At 46.3% G+C, this 16,904-nt stretch overlaps 11 non-coding genes across 11 annotated transcripts; all 11 read left to right on the top strand.

The window, feature by feature from the left end:
* Positions 1–651: 651 nt before the first annotated feature.
* Trnae-cuc (transfer RNA glutamic acid (anticodon CUC)) lies at positions 652–724 on the top strand. The gene has a single exon. It is a non-coding gene; the product is annotated as a tRNA-Glu (tRNA).
* A 1,461-nt stretch (positions 725–2,185) lies between these two features.
* Positions 2,186–2,258, top strand: Trnae-cuc (transfer RNA glutamic acid (anticodon CUC)). Its single transcript has one exon. It is a non-coding gene; the product is annotated as a tRNA-Glu (tRNA).
* Positions 2,259–3,713: 1,455 nt separating this feature from the next.
* On the top strand, positions 3,714–3,786 carry Trnak-cuu (transfer RNA lysine (anticodon CUU)). Its single transcript has one exon. It is a non-coding gene; the product is annotated as a tRNA-Lys (tRNA).
* Positions 3,787–5,209: 1,423 nt separating this feature from the next.
* Positions 5,210–5,282, top strand: Trnak-cuu (transfer RNA lysine (anticodon CUU)). Its single transcript has one exon. It is a non-coding gene; the product is annotated as a tRNA-Lys (tRNA).
* A 1,443-nt stretch (positions 5,283–6,725) lies between these two features.
* On the top strand, positions 6,726–6,798 carry Trnak-cuu (transfer RNA lysine (anticodon CUU)). Its single transcript has one exon. It is a non-coding gene; the product is annotated as a tRNA-Lys (tRNA).
* A 1,425-nt stretch (positions 6,799–8,223) lies between these two features.
* On the top strand, positions 8,224–8,296 carry Trnak-cuu (transfer RNA lysine (anticodon CUU)). Its single transcript has one exon. It is a non-coding gene; the product is annotated as a tRNA-Lys (tRNA).
* A 1,434-nt stretch (positions 8,297–9,730) lies between these two features.
* Trnak-cuu (transfer RNA lysine (anticodon CUU)) lies at positions 9,731–9,807 on the top strand. Its single transcript has one exon. It is a non-coding gene; the product is annotated as a tRNA-Lys (tRNA).
* A 1,432-nt stretch (positions 9,808–11,239) lies between these two features.
* On the top strand, positions 11,240–11,313 carry Trnak-cuu (transfer RNA lysine (anticodon CUU)). The gene has a single exon. It is a non-coding gene; the product is annotated as a tRNA-Lys (tRNA).
* Positions 11,314–12,738: 1,425 nt separating this feature from the next.
* Trnak-cuu (transfer RNA lysine (anticodon CUU)) lies at positions 12,739–12,815 on the top strand. The gene has a single exon. It is a non-coding gene; the product is annotated as a tRNA-Lys (tRNA).
* Positions 12,816–14,253: 1,438 nt separating this feature from the next.
* On the top strand, positions 14,254–14,326 carry Trnak-cuu (transfer RNA lysine (anticodon CUU)). The gene has a single exon. It is a non-coding gene; the product is annotated as a tRNA-Lys (tRNA).
* Positions 14,327–15,754: 1,428 nt separating this feature from the next.
* Positions 15,755–15,827, top strand: Trnak-cuu (transfer RNA lysine (anticodon CUU)). The gene has a single exon. It is a non-coding gene; the product is annotated as a tRNA-Lys (tRNA).
* The last annotated feature ends 1,077 nt before the right edge of the window (positions 15,828–16,904 follow it).

Raw genomic sequence — 16,904 nt, 5'->3', positions numbered from 1 at the left:
TAAGAGGTTGAATGTAACGAATGGGTGGGAAAGAGCAAGGGCAGCGGCTGAGTAGAACGAAAACACAAATTATCAGGGGTGTGAGCGTTTCGAGATGAGTCATATACAAGTTGCACTTGGTCGTCAGTGACTGTGTGGCCTAATGGATAAAGCGTCGGAATTCGGATCTGATGATTACAGGTTCGAATGCTGTCACGCTCGTGTTTTATCATTTCTGAATAAGAAACATACCATTTAATGTAGCATTTGAGCAGTACGAAACCGTCTGAATGTTGCTGTTGACCATTTTCTGCTTGGAGATGCTCTTGAGCTTGAAACACACACTACAAGACCGGTGTTAACTAGCGAAATGGTCGGCAGAGTGCCGTCACCGCGAGTTTCCACTAGCACTTGCACATTTAAACAACGTCGGAAAGTAACTCGTTCGCCTTTTGAGTCACATCAAGTATGAGTGTTAATTTTGACGCCACTAGCTATGCAGGTTGTCATGCTATTCCTTTACCTCTCAGAAATGATTATGAAATAAAAGTGAAGTACGTGACGAGTGTGACGTTAGGAAAACATTAGGCAGCATGGAGAGATTCTGTATGGGACCACCCAACCCAAACGAGTACTTTGTGACGTGCTGCCCGGCAAGTATTCACCCAAGCAGCCCGGCTCTCTCAGTCGGTAGAGCATGAGACTCTCAATCTCAGGGTCGTGGGTTCGAGCCCCACGCTGGGCGGAACGGAATTTTGTTCCGCTGCAGATGTAAATTACCATTTTTCTGATTAACGTGATGTAATGGAAATAGCAACTTTAAACTTTGCCTACGTCTCTGTCAGTCGCAAGGAAACTGTATTTGAAGGTGAAGGTGATTTTGTAGACATGTGTGAAAGACATGTTCTGAAATGCAAGTGTTGTTGTTTGGAGAGGACATCGGTTACGTTTCAGATGTGTAGCCAAGCAGTAATGGGTCGCCATAGCTGCAAATATTAGTCGGTAATATGAAGTGTTGTCAGCTGAAGTCTGATGATCCAGACGACCGTAAGGACGAAGTACGCAAAAGTACCGCTAGGAAGCGCCCCTTTAGCTCAGTGGTAGAGCACTGGACTAGTAAATCAAGGGTCGTGAGTTCCTTCCTCAAAGGAAGAAGTCGAATTTTGGAAATCAGTTGCGCGTCGTGGCCGTATAGCAAACACTATCTGTGATGACGAACAATTAGCGACATGCCTTTTATTAAGAATTACTCTCAGATGTGATTAAGGCGAAAGGCGCAGATAAAGCCTTTGCGAAAGCGGTACAGCATAAGGTGGGACGAGGCAGTCTGAATTACATTTTATACATGTATTTCTCACATATGTCAGAGCCTCTCGCGGTCGTCGTCGTCGTCGTCGTCGTCGTCGTCGTCGTCGTCGTCGTCGCCGCCGCCGCCGCTTCTGCAGAAGTAGCAAATGTCCATCGTGGCAAATGCGGCGAGGCACGCCCTGCCTTCGATTCCGCATGCACAAAGTGTGTGGTCTTGTTTCCCAGTCTATATTTGGTCGGTCACGTAAGAGGTTGAATGTAACGAATGGGTGGGAAAGAGCAAGGGCAGCGGCTGAGTAGAACGAAAACACAAATTATCAGGGGTGTGAGCGTTTCGAGATGAGTCATATACAAGTTGCACTTGGTCGTCAGTGACTGTGTGGCCTAATGGATAAGGCGTCGGACTTCGGATCTGAAGATTACAGGTTCGAATGCTGTCACGCTCGTGTTTTATCATTTCTGAATAAGAAACATACCGTTTTAATGTAGCATTTGAGCAGTACGAAACCGTCTGAATGTTGCTGTTGACCATTTTCTGCTTGGAGATGCTCTTGAGCTTGAAACACACACTACAAGACCGGTGTTAACTAGCGAAATGGTCGGCAGAGTGAGGTCACCGCGAGTTTCCACTAGCACTTGCACATCTAAAACAACGTCGGAAAGTAACTCGTTCGCCTTTTGAGTCACATCAAGTATGAGTGTTAATTTTGACGCCACTAGCTATGCAGGTTGTCATGCTATTCCTTTACCTCTCAGAAATGATTATGAAATAAAAGTGAAGTACGTGACGAGTGTGACGTTAGGAAAACTTTAGGCAGCATGGAGAGATTCTGTATGGGACCACCCAACCCAAACGAGTACTTTGTGACGTGCTGCCCGGCAAGTATTCACCCAAGCAGCCCGGCTCTCTCAGTCGGTAGAGCATGAGACTCTCAATCTCAGGGTCGTGGGTTCGAGCCCCACGCTGGGCGGAACGGAATTTTGTTCCGCTGCAGATGTAAATTACCGTTTTTCTGATTAACGTGATGTAATGGAAATAGCAACTTTAAACTTTGCCTACGTCTCTGTCAGTCGCAAGGAAACTGTATTTGAAGGTGAAGGTGATTTTGTAGACATGTGTGAAAGACATGTTCTGAAATGCAAGTGTTGTTGTTTGGAGAGGACATCGGTTACGTTTCAGATGTGTAGCCAAGCAGTAATGGGTCGCCATAGCTGCAAATATTAGTCGGTAATATGAAGTGTTGTCAGCTGAAGTCTGATGATCCAGACGACCGTAAGGACGAAGTACGCAAAAGTACCGCTAGGAAGCGCCCCTTTAGCTCAGTGGTAGAGCACTGGACTAGTAAATCAAGGGTCGTGAGTTCCTTCCTCAAAGGAAGAAGTCGAATTTTGGAAATCAGTTGCGCGTCGTGGCCGTATAGCAAACACTATCTGTGATGACGAACAATTAGCGACATGCCTTTTATTAAGAATTACTCTCAGATGTGATTAAGGCGAAAGGCGCAGATAAAGCCTTTGCGAAAGCGGTACAGCATAAGGTGGGACGAGGCAGTCTGAATTACATTTTATACATGTATTTCTCACATATGTCAGAGCCTCTCGCGGTCGTCGTCGTCGTCGTCGTCGTCGTCGTCGTCGTCGTCGTCGCCGCCGCCGCTTCTGCAGAAGTAGCAAATGGCCATCGTGGCAAATGCGGCGAGGCACGCCCTGCCTTCGATTCCGTATGCACAAAGTGTGTGGTCTTGTTTCCCAGTCTATATTTGGTCGGTCACGTAAGAGGTTGAATGTAACGAATGGGTGGGAAAGAGCAAGGGCAGCGGCTGAGTAGAACGAAAACACAAATTATCAGGGGTGTGAGCGTTTCGAGATGAGTCATATACAAGTTGCACTTGGTCGTCAGTGACTGTGTGGCCTAATGGATAAGACGTCGGACTTCGGATCTGAAGATTACAGGTTCGAATGCTGTCACGCTCGTGTTTTATCATTTCTGAATAAGAAACATACCGTTTTAATGTAGCATTTGAGCAGTACGAAACCGTCTGAATGTTGCTGTTGACCATTTTCTGCTTGGAGATGCTCTTGAGCTTGAAACACACACTACAAGACCGGTGTTATCTAGCGAAATGGTCGGCAGAGTGCCGTCACCGCGAGTTTCCACTAGCACTTGCAGATCTAAAACAACGTCGGAAAGTAACTCGTTCGCCTTTTGAGTCACATCAAGTATGAGTGTTAATTTTGACGCCACTAGCTATGCAGGTTGTCATGCTATTCCTTTACCTCCCAGAAATGATTATGAAATAAAAGTGAAGTACGTGACGAGTGTTTCGTTAGGAAAACTTTAGGCAGCATGGAGAGATTCTGTATGGGACCACCCAACCCAAACGATTACTTTGTGACGTGATGCCCGGCAAGTATTCACCCAAGCAGCCCGGCTAGCTCAGTCGGTAGAGCATGAGACTCTTAATCTCAGGGTCGTGGGTTCGAGCTCCACGCTGGGCGGAACGGAATTTTGTTCCGCTGCAGATGTAAATTACCGTTTTTCTGATTAACGTGATGTAATGGAAATAGCAACTTTAAACTTTGCCTACGTCTCAGTCAGTCGCAAGGAAACTGTATTTGAAGGTGAAGGTGATTTTGTAGACATGTGTGAAAGACATGTTCTGAAATGCAAGTGTTGTTGTTTCGAGAGGACATCGGTTACGTGTCAGATGTGTAGCCAAGCAGTAATGGGTCGCCATAGCTGTAAATAATAGTCGGTAATATGAAGTGTTGTCAGCTGAAGTCTGATGATCCAGACGACCGTAAGGACGAAGTACGCAAAAGTACCGCTAGGACGCGCCCCTTTAGCTCAGTGGTAGAGCACTGGACTAGTAAACCAAGGGTCGTGAGTACCATCCTCAAAGGAAGAAGTCGAATTTTGGAAATCAGTTGCGCGTCGTGGCCGTATAGCAAACAGTATCTGTGATGACGAACAATTAGCGACATGCCTTTTATTAAGAATTACTCTCAGATGTGATTAAGGCGAATGGCGCAGATAAAGCCTTTGCCAAAGCGGTACAGCATAAGGTGGGACGAGGCAGTCTGAATTACATTCTATAGATGTATTTCTCACATATGTCAGAGCCTCTCGCGGTCGTCGTCGTCGTCGCCGCCGCCGCTTCTGCAGAAGTAGCAAATGGCCATCGTGGCAAATGCGGCGAGGCACGCCCTGCCTTCGATTCCGTATGCACAAAGTGTGTGGTCTTGTTTCCCAGTCTATATTTGGTCGGTCACGTAAGAGGTTGAATGTAACGAATGGGTGGGAAAGAGCAAGGGCAGCGGCTGTGTAGAACGAAAACACAAATTATCAGGGGTGTGAGCGTTTCGAGATGAGTCATATACAAGGTGCACTTGGTCGTCAGTGACTGTGTGGCCCAATGGATAAGGCGTCGGACTTCGGATCTGAAGACTACAGGTTCGAATGCTGTCACGCTCATGTTTCATCATTTCTGAATAAGAAACATACCGTTTTAATGTAGCATTTGAGCAGTACGAAACCGTCTGAATGTTGCTGTTGACCATTTTCTGCTTGGAGATGCTCTTGAGCTTGAAACACACACTACAAGACCGGTGTTAACTAGCGAAATGGTCGGCAGAGTGCCGTCACCGCGAGTTTCCACTGGCACTTTCACATCTAAAACAACGTCGGAAAGTAACTCGTTCGCCTTTTGAGTCACATCAAGTATAAGTGTTAATTTTGACGCCACTAGCTCTGCAGGTTGTCATGCAATTCCTTTACCTCTCAGAAATGATTATGAAATAAAAGTGAAGTACGTGACGAGTGTGACGTTAGGAAAACATTAGGCAGCATGGAGAGATTCTGTATGGGACCACCCAACCCAAACGAGTATGACGTGCTGCCCGGCAAGAATTCAACGAAGCAACCCGACTAGCTCAGTCGGTAGAGCATGAGACTCTTAATCTCAGGGTCGTGGGTTCGAGCCCCACGCTGGGCGGAACGGAATTTTGTTCCGCTGCAGATGTAAATTACCGTTTTTCTGATTAACGTGATGTAATGGAAATAGCAACTTTAAACTTTGCCTACGTCTCTGTCAGTCGCAAGGAAACTGTATTTGAAGGTGAAGGTTGTTTTGTAGACATGTGTGAAAGACATGTTCTGAAATGCAAGTGTTGTTGTTTGGAGAGGACATCGGTTACGTGTCAGATGTGTAGCCAAGCAGTAATGGGTCGCCATAGCTGCAAATATTAGTTGGTAATATGAAGCGTTGTCAGCTGAAGTCTGATGATCCAGACGACCGTAAGGACGAAGTCCGCAAAAGTACCGCTACGACGCGCCCCTTTAGCTCAGTGGTAGAGCACTGGACTAGTAAATCAAGGGTCGTGAGTTCCATCCTCAAATGAAGAAGTCGAATTTTGGAAATCAGTTGCGCGTCGTGGCCGTATATCAAACAGTATCTGTGATGACAAACAATTAGCGACGTGCCTTTTATTAAGAATTACTCTCAGATGTGATTAAGGCGAATGGCGCAGATAAAGCCTTTGCAATAGCGGTACAGCATAAGGTGGGACGAGGCAGTCTGAATTACATTTTATAGATGTATTTCTCACATATGTCAGAGCCTCTCGCGGTCGTCGTCGTCGTCGTCGTCGTCGCCGCCGCCGCCGCCGCTTCTGCAGAAGTAGCAAATGGCCATCGTGGCAAATGCGGCGAGGCACGCCCTGCCTTCGATTCCGTATGCACAAAGTGTGTGGTCTTGTTTCCCAGTCTATATTTGGTCGGTCACGTAAGAGGTTGAATGTAACGAATGGGTGGGAAAGAGCAAGGGCAGCGGCTGTGTAGAACGAAAACACAAATTATCAGGGGTGTGAGCGTTTCGAGATGAGTCATATACAAGGTGCACTTGGTCGTCAGTGACTGTGTGGCCTAATGGATAAGGCGTCGGACTTCGGATCTAAAGATTACAGGTTCGAATGTTGTCACGCTCGTGTTTTATCATTTCTGAAAAAGAAACATACCGTTTTAATGTAGAATTTGAGCAGTACAAAACCGTCTGAATGTTGCTGTTGACCATTTTCTGCTTGGAGATGCTCTTGAGCTTGAAACACACACTACAAGACCGGTGTTAACTAGCGAAATGGTCGGCAGAGTGCCGTCACCGCGAGTTTCCACTGGCACTTGCACATCTAAAACAACGTCGGAAAGTAACTCGTTCGCCTTTTGAGTCACATCAAGTATGAGTGTTAATTTTGACGCCACTAGCTCTGCAGGTTGTCATGCAATTACTTTACCTCTCAGAAATGATTATGAAATAAAAGTGAAGTACGTGACGAGTGTGACGTTAGGAAAACATTAGGCAGCATGGAGAGATTCTGTATGGGACCACCCAACCCAAACGAGTACCGTGTGACGTGCTGCCCGGCAAGTATTCACCCAAGCAGCCCGGCTAGCTCAGTCGGTAGAGCATGAGTCTCTTAATCTCAGGGTCGTGGGTTCGACACCCACGCTGGGCGGAACGGAATTTTGTTCCGCTGCATAAGTAAATTACCGTTTTTCTGAGTAACGTGATGTAATGGAAATAGCAACTTTAAACTTTGCCTACATCTCTGTCAGTCGCAAGGAAACTGTATTTGAAGGTGAAGGTGATTTTGTAGACATGTGTGAAAGACATGATCTGAAATGCAAGAGTTGTTGTTTCGAGAGGACATCGGTTAAGTGTCAGATGTGTAGCCAAGCAGTAATGGGTCGCCATAGCTGCAAATATTAGTCGGTAATATGAAGTGTTGTCAGCTGAAGTCTGATGATCCAGACGACCGTAAGGATGAAGTACGCAAAAGTACCGCTAGGACGCGCCTCTTTAGCTCAGTGGTAGAGCACTAGATTAATAAACCAAGGGTCGTGAGTTCCATCCTCAAAGGAAAAAGTCGAATTTTGGAAATCAGTTGCGCGTCGTGGCCGTATAGCAAACAGTATCTGTGATGACGAACAATTAGCGACGTGCCTTTTATTAAGAATTACTCTCAGATGTGATTAAGGCGAATGGCGCAGATAAAGCCTTTGCCAAAGCGGTACAGCATAAGGTCGGACGAGGCAGTCTGAATTACATTTTATAGATGTATTTCTCACATATGTCAGAGCCTCTCGCGGTCGTCGTCGTCGTCGCCGCGGCTTCTGCAGAAGTAGGAAATGGCCATCGTGGCAAATGCGGCGAGGCACGCCCTGCCTTCGATTCCGTATGCACAAAGTGTGTGGTCTTGTTTCCCAGTCTATATTTGGTCGGTCACGTAAGAGGTTGAATGTAACGAATGGGTGGGAAAGAGCAAGATCAGCGGCTGTGTAGAACGAAAACACAAATTATCAGGGGTGTGAGCGTTTCGAGATGAGTCATATACAAGGTGCACTTGGTCGTCAGTGACTGTGTGGCCTAATGGATAAGGCGTCGGACTTCGGATCTGAAGATTACAGGTTCGAATGCTGTCACTCTCGTGTTTTATCAGTTCTGAAAAAGAAACATACCGTTTTAATGCAGCATTTGAGCAGTACAAAACCGTCTGAATGTTGCTGTTGACCATTTTCTGCTTGGAGATGCTCTTGAGCTTTAAACACACACTACAAGACCGGTGTTAACTAGCGAAATTGTCGGCAGAGTGCCATCACCGCGAGTTACCACTGGCACTTGCACATCTAAAACAACGTCGGAAAGTAACTCGTTCGCCTTTTGAGTCACATCAAGTATGAGTGTTAATTTTGACGCCACTAGCTCTGCAGGTTGTCATGCAATTCCTTTACCTCTCAGAAATGATTATGAAATAAAAGTGAAGTACGTGACGAGTGTGACGTTAGGAAAACATTAGGCAGCATGGAGAGATTCTGTATGGGACCACCCAACCCAAACGAGTACTGTGTGACGTGCTGCCCGGCAAGTATTCACCGAAGCAGCCCGGCTAGCTCAGTCGGTAGAGCATGAGACTCTTAATCTCAGGGTCGTGGGTTCGAGCCCCACGCTGGGCCGAACGGAATTTTGTTCCGCTGCAGATGTAAATTACCGTTTTTCTGATGAACGTGATGTAATGGAAATAGCAACTTTAAACTTTGCCTACGTCTCTGTCAGTCGCAAGGAAACTGTATTTGAAGGTGAAGGTGATTTTGTAGACATGTGTGAAAGACATGTTCTGAAATGCAAGTGTTGTTGTTTGGAGAGGACATCGGTTACGTGTCAGATGTGTAGCCAAGCAGTAATGGGTCGCCATAGCTGCAAATATTAGTCAGTAATATGAAGTGTTGTCAGCTGAAGTCTGATGATCCAGACGACCGTAAGGACGAAGTACGCAAAAGTAGCGCTAGGACGCGCCCCTTTAGCTCAGTGGTAGAGCACTGGATTAGTAACCCAAGGGTCGTGTGTTCCATCCTCAAAGGAAGAAGTCGAATTTTAGAAATCAGTTGCGCGTCGTGGCCGTATAGCAAACAGCATCTGTGATGACGAACAATTAGCGACATGCCTTTTATTAAGAATTACTCTCAGATGTGATTAAGGCGAATGGCGCAGATAAAGCCTTTGCGAAAGCGGTACAGCATAAGGTGGGACGAGGCAGTCTGAATTACATTTTATAGATGTATTTCTCACATATGTCAGAGCCTCTCGCGGTCGTCGTCGCCGTCGTCGTCGCCGCCGCCGCTTCTGCAGAAGTAGCAAATGGCCATCGTGGCAAATGCGGCGAGGCACGCCCTGCCTTCGATTCCGTATGCACAAAGTGTGTGGTCTTGTTTCCCAGTCTATATTTGGTCGAACACGTAAGAGGTTGAATGTAACGAATGGGTGGGAAAGAGCAAGATCAGCGGCTGTGTAGAACGAAAACACAAATTATCAGGGGTGTGAGCGTTTCGAGATGAGTCATATACAAGGTGCACTTGGTCGTCAGTGACTGTGTGGCCTAATGGATAAGGCGTTGGACTTCGGATCTGAAGATTACAGGTTCGAATGCTGTCACGCTCGTGTTTTATCAGTTCTGAAAAAGAAACATACCGTTTTAATGCAGCATTTGTGCAGTACAAAACCGTCTGAATGTTGCTGTTGACTATTTTCTGCTTGGAGATGATCTTGAGCTTTAAACACACACTACAAGACCGGTGTTAACTAGCGAAATTGTCGGCAGAGTGCCATCACCACGAGTTTCCACTGGCACTTGCACATCTAAAACAACGTCGGAAAGTAACTCGTTCGCCTTTTGAGTCACATCAAGTATGAGTGTTAATTTTGACGCCACTAGCTCTGCAGGTTGTCATGCAATTCCTTTACCTCTCAGAAATGATTATGAAATAAAAGTGAAGTACGTGACGAGTGTGACGTTAGGAAAACATTAGGCAGCATGGAGAGATTCTGTATGGGACCACCCAACCCAAACGAGTACTGTGTGACGTGCTGCCCGGCAAGTATTCACCCAAGCAGCCCGGCTAGCTCAGTCGGTAGAGCATGAGACTCTTAATCTCAGGGTCGTGGGTTCGAGCACCACTCTGGCGGAACGGAATTTTGTTCCGCTGCAGATGTAAATTACCGTTTTTCTGATAAACGTGATGTAATGGAAATAGCAACTTTAAACTTTGCCTACGTCTCTGTCAGTCGCAAGGAAACTGTATTTGAAGGTGAAGGTGATTTTGTAGACATGTGTGAAAGACATGTTCTGAAATGCAAGTGTTGTTGTTTGGAGAGGACATCGGTTACGTGTCAGATGTGTAGCCAAGCAGTAATGGGTCGCCATAGCTGCAAATATTAGTCAGTAATATGAAGTGTTGTCAGCTGAAGTCTGATGATCAAGACGACCGTAAGGACGAAGTACGCAAAAGTAACGCTAGGACGCGCCCCTTTAGCTCAGTGGTAGAGCAGTGGACTAGTAAACCAAGGGTCGTGAGTTCCATCCTCAAAGGAAGAAGTCGAACTTTGGAAATCAGTTGCGCGTCGTGGCTGTATAGCAAACAGTATCTGTCATGACGAACAATTAGCGACATGCCTTTTATTAAGAATTACTCTCAGATGTGATTAAGGCGAATGGCGCAGATAAAGCCTTTGCCAAAGCGGTACAGCATAAGGTGGGACGAGGCAGTCTGAATTACATTTTATAGATGTATTTCTCACATATGTCAGAGCCTCTCGCGGTCGTCGTCGTCGTCGTCATCGTCGCCGCCGCCGCTTCTGCAGAAGTAGCAAATGGCCATCGTGGCAAATGCGGCCAGGCACGCCCTGCCTTCGATTCCGTATGCACAAAGTGTGTGGTCTTGTTTCCCAGTCTATAATTGTTCGGTCACGTAAGAGGTTGAATGTAACGAATGGGTGGGAAAGAGCAAGGGCAGCGGCTGAGTAGAACGAAAACACAAATTATCAGGGGTGTGAGCGTTTCGAGATGAGTCATGTACAAGTTGCACTTGGTCGTCAGTGACTGTGTGGCCTAATGGATAAGGCGTCGGACTTCGGATCTGAAGATTACAGGTTCGTATGCTGTCACGCTCGTGTTTTATCAGTTCTGAAAAAGAAACATACCGTTTTAATGCAGCATTTGAGCAGTACAAAACCGACTGAATGTTGCTGTTGACCATTTTCTGCTTGGAGATGCTCTTGAGCTTGAAACACACACTACAAGACCGGTGTTAACTAGCGAAATGGTCGGCAGAGTGCCATCACCACGAGTTTCCACTGGCACTTGCACATCTAAAACAACGTCGGAAAGTAACTCGTTCGCCTTTTGAGTCACATCAAGTATGAGTGTTAATTTTGACGCCACTAGCTCTGCAGGTTGTCATGCAATTCCTTTACCTCTCAGAAATGATTATGAAATAAAAGTGAAGTACGTGACGAGTGTGACGTTAGGAAAACATTAGGCAGCATGGAGAGATTCTGTATGGGACCACCCAACCCAAACGAGTACTGTGTGACGTGCTGCCCGGCAAGTATTCACCGAAGCAGCCCAGCTAGCTCAGTCGGTAGAGCATGAGACTCTTAATCTCAGGGTCTGGGTTCGAGCCCCACGCTGGCGGCACGGAATTTTGTTCCGCTGAAGATGTAAATTACCGTTTTTCTGATTAACGTGATGTAATGGAAATAGCAACTTTAAACTTTGCCTACGTCTCTGTCAGTCGCAAGGAAACTGTATTTGAAGTTGAAGGTGATTTTGTAGACATGTGTGAAAGACATGTTCTGAAATGCAAGTGTTGTTGTTTGGAGAGGACATCGGTTACGTGTCAGATGTGTAGCCAAGCAGTAATGGGTCGCCATAGCTGCAAATATTAGTCTGTAATATGAAGTGTTGTCAGCTGAAGTCTGATGATCAAGACGACCGTAAGGACGAAGTACGCAAAAGTAACGCTAGGACGCGCCCCTTTAGCTCAGTGGTAGAGCACTGGACTAGTAAACCAAGGGTCGTGAGTTCCATCCTCAAAGGAAGAAGTCGAATTTTGGAAATCAGTTGCGCGTCGTGGCCGTATAGCAAACAGTATCTGTGATGACGAACAATTAGCGACATGCCTTTTATTAAGAATTACTCTCAGATGTGATTAAGGCGAATGGCGCAGATAAAGCCTTTGCCAAAGCGGTACAAAATAAGGTGGGACGAGGCAGTCTGAATTACATTTTATAGATGTATTTCTCACATATGTCACAGCCTCTCGCGGTCGTCATCGTCGTCGCCGCCGCCGCTTCTGCAGAAGTAGCAAATGGCCATCGTGGCAAATGCGGCGAGGCACGCCCTGCCTTCGATTCCGTATGCACAAAGTGTGTGGTCTTGTTTCCCAGTCTATATTTGGTCGGTCACGTAAGAGGTTGAATGTAACGAATGGGTGGGAAAGTGCAAGGGCAGCGGCTGTGTAGAACGAAAACACAAATTATCAGGGGTGTGAGCGTTTCGAGATGAGTCATATACAAGGTGCACTTGGTCGTCAGTGACTGTGTGGCCTAATGGATAAGGCGTCGGACTTCGGATCTGAAGATTACAGGTTCGAATGCTGTCACGCTCGTGTTTTATCAGTTCTGAAAAAGAAACATACCGTTTTAATGCAGCATTTGAGCAGTACAAAACCGTCTGAATGTTGCTGTTGACCATTTTCTGCTTGGAGATGCTCTTGAGCTTTAAACACACACTACAAGACCGGTGTTAACTAGCGAAATTGTCGGCAGAGTGCCATCACCACGAGTTTCCACTGGCACTTGCACATCTAAAACAACGTCGGAAAGTAACTCGTTCGCCTTTTGAGTCACATCAAGTATGAGTGTTAATTTTGACGCCACTAGCTCTGCAGGTTGTCATGCAATTCCTTTACCTCTCAGAAATGATTATGAAATAAAAGTGAAGTACGTGACGAGTGTGACGTTAGGAAAACATTAGGCAGCATGGAGAGATTCTGTATGGGACCACCCAACCCAAACGAGTACTGTGTGACGTGCTGCCCGGCAAGTATTCACCGAAGCAGCCCGGCTAGCTCAGTCGGTAGAGCATGAGACTCTTAATCTCAGGGTCGTGGGTTCGAGCCCCACGCTGGCGGAACGGAATTTTGTTCCGCTGCAGATGTAAATTACCGTTTTTCTGATTAACGTGATGTAATGGAAATAGCAACTTTAAACTTTGCCTACGTCTCTGTCAGTCGCAAGGAAACTGTATTTGAAGGTGAAGGTGATTTTGTAGACATGTGTGAAAGACATGTTCTGAAATGCAAGTGTTGTTGTTTGGAGAGGACATCGGTTACGTGCCAGATGTGTAGCCAAGAAGTAATGGGTCGCCATAGCTGCAAATATTAGTCAGTAATATGAAGTGTTGTCAGCTGAAGTCTGATGATCAAGACGTCCGTAAGGACGAAGTACGCAAAAGTAACGCTAGGACGCGCCCCTTTAGCTCAGTGGTAGAGCACTGGACTAGTAAACCAAGGGTCGTGAGTATCATCTTCAAAAGAAGAAGTCGAATTTTGGAAATCAGTTGCGCGTCGTGGCCGTATAGCAAACAGTATCTGTGATGACGAACAATTAGCGACATGCCTTTTATTAAGAATTACTCTCAGATGTGATTAAGGCGAATGGCGCAGATAAAGCCTTTGCCAAAGCGGTACAGCATAAGGTGGGACGAGGCAGTCTGAATTACATTTTATAGATGTATTTCTCACATATGTCAGAGCCTCTCGCGGTCGTCGTCGTCGTCGTCGTCGTCGTCGTCGCCGCCGCCGCTTCTGCAGAAGTAGCAAATGGCCATCGTGGCAAATGCGGCGAGGCACGCCCTGCCTTCGATTCCGTATGCACAAAGTGTGTGGTCTTGTTTCCCAGTCTATATTTGGTCGGTCACGTAAGAGGTTGAATGTAACGAATGGGTGGGAAAGTGCAAGGGCAGCGGCTGTGTAGAACGAAAACACAAATTATCAGGGGTGTGAGCGTTTCGAGATGAGTCATATACAAGTTGCACCTGGTCGTCAGTGACTGTGTGGCCTAATGGATAAGGCGTCGGACTTCGGATCTGAAGATTACATGTTCGAATGCTGTCACGCTCGTGTTTTATCATTTCTGAATAAGAAACATACCGTTTTAATGTAGCATTTGAGCAGTACGAAACCGTCTGAATGTTGCTGTTGACCATTTTCTGCTTGGAGATGCTCTTGAGCTTGAAACACACACTACAAGACCGGTGTTAACTAGCGAAATGGTCGGCAGAGTGCCGTCACCGCGAGTTTCCACTGGCACTTGCACATCTAAAACAACGTCGGAAAGTAACTCGTTCGCCTTTTGAGTCACATCAAGTATGAGTGTTAATTTTGACGCCACTAGCTCTGCAGGTTGTCATGCAATTCCTTTACCTCTCAGAAATGATTATGAAATAAAAGTGAAGTACGTGACGAGTGTGACGTTAGGAAAACATTAGGCAGCATGGAGAGATTCTGTATGGGACCACCCAACCCAAACGAGTACTGTGTGACGTGCTGCCCGGCAAGTATTCACCGAAACAGCCCGGCTAGCTCAGTCGGTAGAGCATGAGACTCTTAATCTCAGGGTCGTGGGTTCGAGCCCCACGCTGGGCGGAACGGAATTTTGTTCCGCTGCAGATGTAAATTACCGTTTTTCTGATGAACGTGATGTAATGGAAATAGCAACTTTAAACTTTGCCTACGTCTCTGTCAGTCGCAAGGAAACTGTATTTGAAGGTGAAGGTGATTTTGTAGACATGTGTGAAAGACATATTCTGAAATGCAAGTGTTGTTGTTTGGAGAGGACATCGGTTACGTGTCAGATGTGTAGCCAAGCAGTAATGGGTCGCCATAGCTGCAAATATTAGTCGGTAATATGAATTGTTGTCAGCTGAAGTCTGATGATACAGACGACCGTAAGGATCAAGTACGTAAAAGTACCGCTAGGACGCGCCCCTTTAGCTCAGTGGTAGAGCACTGGACTAGTAAATCAAGGGTCGTGAGTTCCATCCTCAAAGGAAGAAGTCGAATTTTGGAAATCAGTTGCGCGTCGTGGCCGTATAGCAAACAGTATCTGTGATGACGAACAATTAGCGACATGCCTTTTATTAAGAATTACTCTCAGATGTGATTAAGGCGAATGGCGCAGATAAAGCCTTTGCGAAAGCGGTACAGCATAAGGTGGGACGAGGCAGTCTGAATTACATTTTATAGATGTATTTCTCACATATGTCAGAGCCTCTCGCGGTCGTCGTCGTCGTCGCCGCCGCCGCTTCTGCAGAAGTAGCAAATGGCCATCGTGGCAAATGCGGCGAGGCACGCCCTGCCTTCGATTCCGTATGCACAAAGCGTGTGGTCTTGTTTCCCAGTCTATATTTGGTCGGTCACGTAAGAGGTTGAATGTAACGAATGGTTGGGAAAGAGCAAGGGCAGCGGGTGTGTAGAACGAAAACACAAATTATCAGGGGTGTGAGCGTTTCGAGATGAGTCATACACAGGTTGCACTTGGTCGTCAGTGACTGTGTGGCCTAATGGATAAGCCGTCGGACTTCGGTTCTGATGATTACAAGTTCGAATGCCGTCACGCTCGTGTTTTATCATTTCTGAATAAGAAACATAGCGTTTTAATGTAGAATTTGAGCAGTACGAAACCGTCTGAATGTTGCTGTTGACCATTTTCTGCTTGGAGATGCTCTTGAGCTAGAAACACACACTACAAGACCGGTGTTAACTAGCGAAATGGTCGGCAGAGTGCCGTCACCGCGAGTTTCCACTGGCACTTGCACATCTAAAACAACGACGGAAAGTAACTCGTTCGCCTTTTGGGTCACATCAAGTATGAGTGTTAATTTTGACGCCACTAGCTCTTCAGGTTGTCATGCAATTCCTTTACCTCTCAGAAATGATTATGAAATAAAAGTGAAGTACGTGACGAGTGTGACGTTAGGAAAACATTAGGCAGCATGGAGAGATTCTGTATGGGACCACCCAACCCAAACGAGTACTGTCTGACGTGCTCCCCGCCAAGTATTCACCGAAGCAGCCCGGCTAGCTCAGTCGGTAGAGCATGAGACTCTTAATCTCAGGGTCGTGGGTTCGAGCCCCACGCTGGGCGGAACTGAATCTTGTTCCGCTGCATATGTAAATTACAGTTTTTCTGATTAACGTGATGTAATGGAAATAGCAATTTTAAACTTACCTACGTCTCTGTCAGTCGCAAGGAAACTGTATTTGAAGGTGAAGGTGATTTTGTAGACATGTGTGAAAGACATGTTCTGAAATGCAAGTGTTGTTGTTTGGAGAGGACATCGGTTACGTGTCAGATGTGTAGCCAAGCAGTAATGGGTCGCCATAGCTGCAAATATTAGTCGGTAATATGAAGTGTTGTCAGCTGAAGTCTGATGATCCAGACGACCGTAAGGACGAAGTACACAAAAGTACCGCTAGGACGCGCCTCTTTAGCTCAGTGGTAGAGCACTGGACTAGTAAATCAAGGGTCGTGAGTTCCATCCTCAAAGGAAGAAGTCGAATTTTGGAAATCAGTTGCGCGTCGTGGCCATATAGCAAACAGTATCTGTGATGACGAACAATTAGCGACATGCCTTTTATTAAGAATTACTCTCAGATGTGATTAAGGCGAATGGCGCAGATAAAGCCTTTGCCAAAGCGGTACAGCATAAGGTGGGACGAGGCAGTCTGAATTACATTTTATAGATGTATTTCTCACATATGTCAGAGCCTCTCGCGGTCGTCGTCGTCGTCGTCGCCGCCGCTTCTGCAGAAGTAGCAAATGGCCATCGTGGCAAATGCGGCGAGGCACGCCCTGCCTTCGATTCCGTATGCACAAAGTGTGTGGTCTTGTTTCCCAGTCTATATTTGGTCGGTCACGTAAGAGGTTGAATGTAACGAATGGGTGGTAAAGAGCAAGGGCAGCGGCTGTGTAGAACGAAAACACAAATTATCAGGGGTGTGAGCGTTTCGAGATGAGTCATATACAAGTTGCACTTGGTCGTCAGTGACTGTGTGGCCTAATGTATAAGGCGTCGGACTTCGGATCTGAAGATTACATGTTCGAATGCTGTCACGCTCGTGTTTTATCAGTTCTGAAAAAGTAACATACCGTTTTAATGTAGCATTTGAGCAGTACGAAACCGTCTGAATGTTGCTGTTGACCATTTTCTGCTTGGAGATG

Source organism: Schistocerca gregaria, chromosome 8 (assembly GCF_023897955.1).
Source record: "Schistocerca gregaria isolate iqSchGreg1 chromosome 8, iqSchGreg1.2, whole genome shotgun sequence".
NCBI classification, from domain to species: Eukaryota; Metazoa; Arthropoda; class Insecta; order Orthoptera; family Acrididae; genus Schistocerca; species Schistocerca gregaria.
The sequence above is the reverse complement of the archived record's forward strand: the minus strand, read 5'-3'. Positions and strand labels throughout refer to the sequence as shown.